Source organism: Giraffa tippelskirchi, chromosome 9 (assembly GCF_054371585.1).
Source record: "Giraffa tippelskirchi isolate mGirTip1 chromosome 9, T2T-mGirTip1v1.2.pri, whole genome shotgun sequence".
Classification (NCBI taxonomy): domain Eukaryota; kingdom Metazoa; phylum Chordata; class Mammalia; order Artiodactyla; family Giraffidae; genus Giraffa; species Giraffa tippelskirchi.
The window spans coordinates 30,560,375-30,568,976 of NC_137283.1; positions in this window are offsets into that span (position 1 = coordinate 30,560,375).

An 8,602-nucleotide genomic window follows, 5' to 3' on the forward strand; every position below is an offset into this window, starting at 1 on the left:
CTTGGTGACTAAACAAAACAAACAAACAAAAAAACTCTGCAGGTAGGGGAAGGGAGGATAAAATAGCATTTGCCACCTTTGAGGCCAAATTTACCATTAGTATTTTACTAATCCAAGTATCTTGAATAACTCAAAACAAGAAGTTTTTGGAATGATCCTTATCTCTTTTTCACTGTAAACATAGTCATTCTGAGTGACAACCTTTCTTGTCCTTCATATCATCTGAAATAGACTCTAGACTCCTTTGTCTCTCAAATCGAGACTAGAGGAAAGGATAGTGTGCAGACCTGCACCTGCCTGGAATATACTTTCCTCTGACTGACAATTAAAGTAAAGCAAACACGCTTTCAACCTGTGACAGACTCAGAAAGTCATGTTTTCTTATTAGTTAGGCTGTTGATCAAGCAGGAATCCTGAGTACCTCCAACCCACAGCCACCTGGTATGGCTCAGCCCCTTGAACTCTGCCACTGTTTCAGTAGGACACACAGACTATGCAATGGAGACTGCAAACCTGTTACCTGGGGGGCAATTAAGAACAAGAATTCCATGGCTAGGAATCTATGTTACAGAAATACTCTCACAAAGGTGCGAAGATGTGTACACATGAATTTTCACTGAGATGTTTTTCATTATTTTGAAAAACTGAGTCTATGGCAACGGGGCTGTAGATAAATTATGATGATTCTTACAGCTGAATTCTATGCAAGTGTTAAAAATAATTGAGACTGAGCACTAAGAGCAGACATAAAAAGAGGTCCAACATAAATTTCACATGAAAAAAAATCACATTGCAAACAATATATGTCAATTCTATTTTCATTTAAGAAACAAGCTGTGTGTGTAATGATGTACATAAAATAAACCACTAACAGCTATTATTGGGGCTGAAGAAGGAATCATAAAAAAATTACTTTCAAAATCACACATTTTGGATTATCTTTAGTGCTTGACATAGGACCTTCTTTTACCCACGCCTCCCAATTACTTCTACCATTAATCAAAGAGCCATGAAAACCAGACAGCATGACAAAGATGAGCCATAAGTGATTAAAGTATATATTTCCTTTATCACATTCCCTTTGTAAAAATTTCACGAGTAATATATTTTCATTTTTGAAGACTAGTAGGAGACTACAATAATCATTTTAAAAAATTATCTGTAGTTGATCTACCAGAGAGAAATATACTTAGCATTTGCCTGCACTGTGGTCCAAACTTTTGTCCAAATGTTACTATACACACACACACACACATATGCTGGCCTCTTCTTTTGTATCTAATTTTTCTTCAATATATTTTGAACAGCATTTTATATTAAAAATAAACTCATAATAATGATTAAACCTAAACAGTATTCCATTACATCAAGAATATATCAAGTGGTTGTTCATAACAATTCTTGGATTTAGAGGTAAATTTTTACTGGGTTTACAAAATACCTAAAGCATTTATGAGAAATTATATGCACAATGTACACACATTTTTCTAGAAAGGGAGTCTTCAATTCTTCTCAGATTCTCCAAGGATTAAATAATAATTAAAGAGGGAAAAAACAGTGTTGACTGACCCTGTGTTACTGCTGTACAAGAGATGTCATGGCTATATACACAATTCCTTCTTGATCATTCTGTTTGTATCCAGTTTGCACTGTTATAAACAGTGCTATAAGTAAATCTAGGAGTTTTCAATTATGATGTTCAGGAAAACATGAAAGGCATGGAGTACTGCAATATTATCAAGACTCCTTGTGTTGAAAAACAGTTGAATGTGCTCCAGTTCAAACATCAATACAGAAGACATTTTCTTAGAGTCATCAAAGCAGAGATTAGAAACACCTAGACACTGAAACCCAACAAGCTCAGTTATACAAAGCCTGTCACTGACTGCCAAACCTAAGGCGGTGATCAGCAGAAGAAAAGCAGAAAACTCAAAACAGAAAAGAAGAGAGAAAAAGATAGCAACAGTTCAGCCATTAAGAAAAGAATGAAATAATGCTGTTTTTAGCAACATGGATCGACCCAGAGATGATCATACTTACTAAGTGAAGTGAGTCAGAAAAACAAAGGCAAATATCATATGATATTGCTTATATGTGGAATCTTAAAAAGTAACACAAATGAATTCATTTTCAAAACAGACTCACAGACAGATAAAACAAACTTATGGTTACCAAAGTGGAAGGGACGGGGGATAAACTAGGAGTCTGAGATTAACATATATGCACTACTATATATGAAATAGATAATCAACAGGACCCAACTGTAAAGCACAGGAACTATACTCGATATCTTATCATAACCTATAAAGGAAAAGAATGTGAATCACTTTATGTACACCTGAATCTAATACAACATTGTAAACCAACTGTACTTTAAAAAAAAAGAAATGGAAAAAAAGATAGGCACAGGATAGGGGAAAAGAAAGAAATTAGTGCAGTTTTTTGAAATTACATCAGTTTTTTGATTGAGTCAGCCTTCCTTCCTTTTTTCCTTCTTCTCCTAAGAGCACCTCCCTTTCCCTTTGGGGAACTGCCCCACCTCCATCACAGGTAGTATTGGTACATCTGTCAGTCAACAGTACCCAGCACCCTTTGGTCAAAGGACTGAATTGCTGTAAGCTAGACCAAAAAGCTTCTCTCATCCAGAAAGCTGAATTTCCTACAGAAACCCCAGGAGGGAGGACAATTGGAGCTGAGTCATCCAATAACAGTACCCTACAAAATCAACCCATGGGTTCCTGCTGCAGAGATTCCCCCAAGGGCAGACGTCTTTAATCGTGAGTGATTTATCACATGCTCTTCCCTTATCTACAGCAATCACTGATGGTAGACACTCCTTATGGCCTGGGTCCCCAAGTGAGGCTGACAGGAACACAGCCTCCCCTCAACTCCAACCCATGATGGATATGGAGCATAAGAGATCTCTGTTATAGACAGAATGTTTGTGTCCATCCCCCACCTTAAATTCCTATCTTGATGCTCTGCCTTTGGGAGGTAATAGGTTTAGATGAGGCTATTCGGGTGGGGGCCTCATGATGGGATTAGTGCCCTTCTGAGAAGACAGCCCTCTCTTCACCTCTGTCAACTATGTGAGGACACAGCAAGAAGGTGGCTTTCTGTAAGCCGGGAAGGGAATCCTCATCAGAACCCAACCATGCTGACCCCTGATCTGAGACTTGCCAATCTCCAGAACTATGAGAAATAAATTTCTTTTGTTTAAACCACCCCATCTATGGTATTTTGTTGTTGCAGCCCAAGATTACTATTACAGTCTCCTACAGAAAGTCAGTGCTACGTCAGTGCTAACCAAAGAGCCCAGGGCTATTTCTCTAGCATTGCTTATGCCTTTCTCTCTCTCACCTCATGCACTACCACCACACCCACCCCATTCTGCTAAGCTTATACAATTCTATTAGAAGTTGTCTGAGTGTTTCATGATGCTACAGCTATTATTTTTCACTCTTTTGTAGGCAACCAACCCCTTTTTTTTTCCCCTTTAAGTAGCCTTCTTGGACTATTCCATCTACCCACATATAAGTCTAACCTAGATCTCCTTCCTAAAATGTCTGCTATCACCCCGGGCTTGTCACTTTGAACATTTTTCGTTTGGTTGGTTGGTTTTGGAGAACTTTTTTAGGTAACTTTTTTTTTTTTATATTTTTGCATAGTACCTAGTGTTTCCGTATTGCATCCACTCAGCTTCCTCTTATGTTAACATAGCCGTGGTACATTTGTCAAAATTAAGAAATTAACATTCATATAATACCATTAATTAAATCATAGACTTCATTCAGATTTTCCCAGTTTTCCTACTAATGTTATTTTTCTGTTCCAGGATCTAATTCAGGATATTACATTGCACTTACTCATCAAATCTCCTTAAATCTCCTAAAGTCTGTACAGCTTCTGTCCTTTTCTTCTTTTTTTTAAAGACCTTATAACTTTTGAAAAGTACTAGTCAGGTATCTAGTAGAATGTCCCTCAATTTGAGTTTGTCTGCTGTCTTCTCAGAACTAGTCTGGGATTATGGATTTGGGGGAAGAATATGACAAGGTGAGATAAGCTTCTCATCATACCACATCAGGAGTATATGACATCAATATGATTGGTCATTAGTAATGGCAATCTTGATTGCTTGGCTAAGCTGGTATCTACCATATTTCATCACTGTATTGTTACTATTTTTCCCTTTCCATATTTTTTTCTTCGAAAGAGGCACCAAATTTAGCACACACTCTAGAGAAGGAGCATTAAGGTCCAACATCATTTTGGGTAGGGTTTCCCTGGTGTCTCAGTGGTAAAGAAGCTGCCTGCACCCGGGTTCGATCCCTGGGTCAGGAAGATCTCCTGGAGGGGGAAATGGCAACCCACCCCAGTATTTTTGCCTGAGAAACTCCACGGACAGAGGAGCCTGGCAGGCTACAGCCCATGGGGTGGCATAGAGTCAGACATGACTTAGCGACTGACAACCACAACAACAATCATCTTGGATGTGCTCTCTCTCTCTCTCAGCTCTGGGGGGATGAGCTACTCCATCAAGTAAGCACCGCAGTGGAGAGGGTCATATGGCAAGGAACAGAACCCTCCTGCCAGCACAGGTGAATCTGGAAGTGCATTCTTTAGTCCCCGCTGACAACCCGACTGCACAGTCATGAGAGATCCTGAGTCACAAACACAGTCTCAGGTTCCTGAACCCTGAAACTATGTGAGGTAATAGATGGTGGCCATTTGGGGGTCATCTATTGTATAGTAAGAGATAATGGGTTCACCAGAAAACATTTTCACCTCTTTTGGCTTTTCTAGCCTTATCTTCTTTGTCCTTTCCTTTCCTTTCATGTCATTCCTCAACTTCTTGCCCTTGGCCAAGATGGCTACTGAACATCTTCCTCAAGCCACCAGACCACCCTGAAGAACAGTCTCTCATTTGTAAATTCTAAGGACAGAGAAACCCATTGGCCCTAAGTGAGTCATGTGACTGACCACTCTGGTCCAGTTAATGTGGATAAAATCAAGTTGTAGGAACATGGCTGCCTAGGGTCCAAGCTGCTGCGTGTATGGAGAGGGACACTTCTCAGAGGAAGAGGGTTAACGGGGACCTGGTGGACACACCTCCAGGATCCAACTCTACACACCTCACAGTCTCAAAGGAGTGAAAGCGAAAACATAAGTTTTCTTCTGGACCCCAAATACAGGAACTGATGATGAGAGACCAAAATTTGCAGAGCTGGTGAACCTCCTCAGGTTCTTCCAAAATAGGCTAGACCTACATCCATATGGCTAGACTGATTCCACCTAGAAATGGCAGGAAGGATCTTTCCACAAAAGGGATGACTTCAGAGACAAATGTGTGAAATGTAGCATGTTATGTTATAAACAATGGAGTTCACAGCTATGTAACCTCAGTCTCCATGGACATCCAGGGATATTTTCAGTAAGTGTTTGATTTGTCAGTAAGGTGAGAGCTCTTACAAGGATTGGTTTAAAAATAAATACACCGTGGGTGAACTGCTTGAGGCAAAGCGGGAACAAAGAAACAAGTGTCAGGATGAGTTAATACTAGGCTTGGAAAGAGTTCTCTTAGGGTTTCCAGATGTTGAAGACATCTAGCTCACTTTACTAGTTGGTGTCCAGCAACAGCAGGATATTAATGGCCAGTACTGTTGAAATCTAGCTCTCTGCCAGGAGGCAATGGAAATGGCAAAAGCTGTGTCATAAAGTAACAGTCTACAAGAAAATACTATTTCTGACACTGCGCAGAAATACTAAAATTAGATTTTACAATGTGAGAACTGCCTGGGATTTTCAATTGCTTTGATATTTTAATCTAGATGTGATTAATACACACACACACACACACACACATATCAGAGCAACTGGAAAATACATAATATATCCAAATTTCAAAATCCATCACAAACACAGGTTATGGGAAAACATTTATTTCAATGCTGTCTAAAATATCCTTGAGATAAAGGATGCAAAATGAGGGGCTTCCCTGGTGGCTCAGTAGTATAGAATCTGCCTGCCAATGCAGGAGACACGGGTTTGATCCCTGGACTGAGAGGATCCGACATGCCATGGAGCAACTAAGCTGTGTACCACAACTACTGAGCCAATGCTCTAGAGCTGGGGAGCCACAACTCCTAAGCCTATGTGCCACAACCGCTGACACTTGAGTGCCTAGAGCAACCGCTAGGCAACAAGAGAAGTCACCGCAATGAGAAGTCCACAGGCACCACCCTCTAGCCGCAACTAGAGAAACAATGCCTGTGCAGCAATGAACAGCCAGCACAGACAAAAATAAATAAAATTTAAGTAGGACATTAGAATTAAATTTTTCAAAAAAGGATGCAAAATGAATCCCTCTCAAGGGCAAAGTTATCATGTTCAGCTCACAGCTAGACTCTTGCTAATCATTCCCTCCAGATTCAATAGAGGGCTGATCACATCAATAATAAAGACTGCTAAAAGAAAAACCTCCCAAAATCTTCTGAGTCATCAGGTTGTAGCTGGAAAACATCAGACATGAGCTGCAGAATTCTGTGGGTTTAAAAATAATCCTTTTTACTTTTAAGCCTGTCCTCTTGAATTTGACTAATGAATTTCAGTACTCCTCTTCTCCTGGCTCTTATCTTTAGAGAGAGCATCATACCACATCAGAAGCAATAATTCATGCATTCCCTGGTGGCTTAGACAGTAAAGAATCCACCTGCAATGCAGGAGACCCAAGTTCAATCCCTGGGTCGGGAAGATTCCCTGGAGAAGGGAATGGCAACCCACTCCAGGATGCTGGCCTGGAGAATCCCATAGACAGAGGAGTCTGGTGAGGTACAGTCTATGGGGCCACAGAGTCGAACAGGACTAAGCAACTAATACACACCACGAGGATAATGCTTAACCAGAGAGGGAACACTCAGGAGACATCAGAGATGACACTGAGTAGTGTGTATGGCTGGGCTCTGGTTGGTCCTGTGCCTTTTGCTCTCAGTTCCATTCCTTAGGCAACAACATTCCTCAGGCTCTGATGCCCTCTGACTTTCAAGCAGTTTGGCCAATGGGAGGCACTGGTGCAAGGCTGAAGGACTAGAGGCGGGCAGAAACTTCTATTCTTCCCCTGGACTCTCTGAGTCACAGGATACCTCTGACATGGTTGTGTCTGCTCTATAGCTTCCTTTCTACAGGAAAGCCCCTCTCTCCCTGACCCCAGTTCCTGCCTGGCAGCCTATTATGATTCCAGCTTCCAGCATATGGCCCCAGATATTGGGCTTTGCCAACTTACACCAAATAACTTATGTGGAAACTTTCTCTCTCCAGTCCTAAGGCTACGACTAGCTTCCTAACGATTTCTAAACTCATGTCCCCTCTTGTCACTTTTCAGTTATTTCCTCACCTGTGTAACCAATCCTCTATACTAATTCTTCTGTTTGATATACCTAGTTGCTGTCGTTCAGTCACTCAGTTATGTCTGACTCATTGCAACGCCATGAATTGCAGCACGCCAGGCTTCCCTGTCCTTCACCATCTCCCTGAGCTTGCTCAAACTCATGTCCATTGAGTCAGTGATGCCTTCCAGCCATGTCCTCCTCTGTCATTCCCTTCTCCTCCCGCCTTCAATTTTTCTCAGTGTCTTTTAATTTCATGGCTGTAGTCACCATCTGCAGTGATTTTGGAGCCCAAGATAATAAAGTCTGTAATTATTCCCATTGCTTTGTCATCTATTTGCATGAAGTGATGGGACCGGATGCCATGATCTTAGTTTTTTTAATGTTGAATTTTAAGCCAACTTTTTCACTCTCCTCTTTCACTTTCATCAAGAGGCTCTTTAAGTTCCTCTTCGCTTTCTGCCATAAGGGTGGTGTAATCTGCATATCAGAGGTTATTGCTATTTCTCCTGACAATCTTGATTCCAGCTTCTGCTTCATCCACCCCAACATTTTGCATGATGTACTCTGCATATAAGTTAAATAAGCAAGGTGACAGTATACAGCCTTGATGTACTCCTTTTCCGACTTGGAACCAGTTCGTTGTTCCATCTCCAGTTCTAATTGTTGCTTCTTGACCTGCACACAGGTTTCTCAGGAGGCAGGTAAGGTGGTCTGGTATTCCCATCTCTTGAAGAATTTTCCCCAGTTTGTTGTGATCCACACAGTTAAAGGCTTCAGAGTAGTCAATGAAGCAGATGTTTTTCTGGAACTGTCTTGCTTCTTCTATGATCCAGTGGATGCTGGCAATTTGATCTCTGGTTCCTCTGCCTTTTCCAAATTCAGCTTGAACATCTGGAAGTTCTTGGTTCACGTACTGTTGAAACCTAGTTTGGAGAATTTTGAGCATTACTTTGCTAGTGTGTGAAATGAGTGCAATTGTGCAGGAGTTTGAACATTCTTTGGCATTGCCCTTCTTTGGGATTGGAATGAAAACTGACCTTTTCCAGTCCTGTGGCCACTGCTGAGTCTTCCAAATTTGCTGGCATATTGAGTGTTAGGATTAGATATAGCTCAGCTGGAATTCCATCACTTCCACTAGCTTTGTCTGTGATGCTTCTGAAGGCCCACTTGACTTTGCACTCCAGGATTTCTGACTCTAGGTGACTGATCACACCATC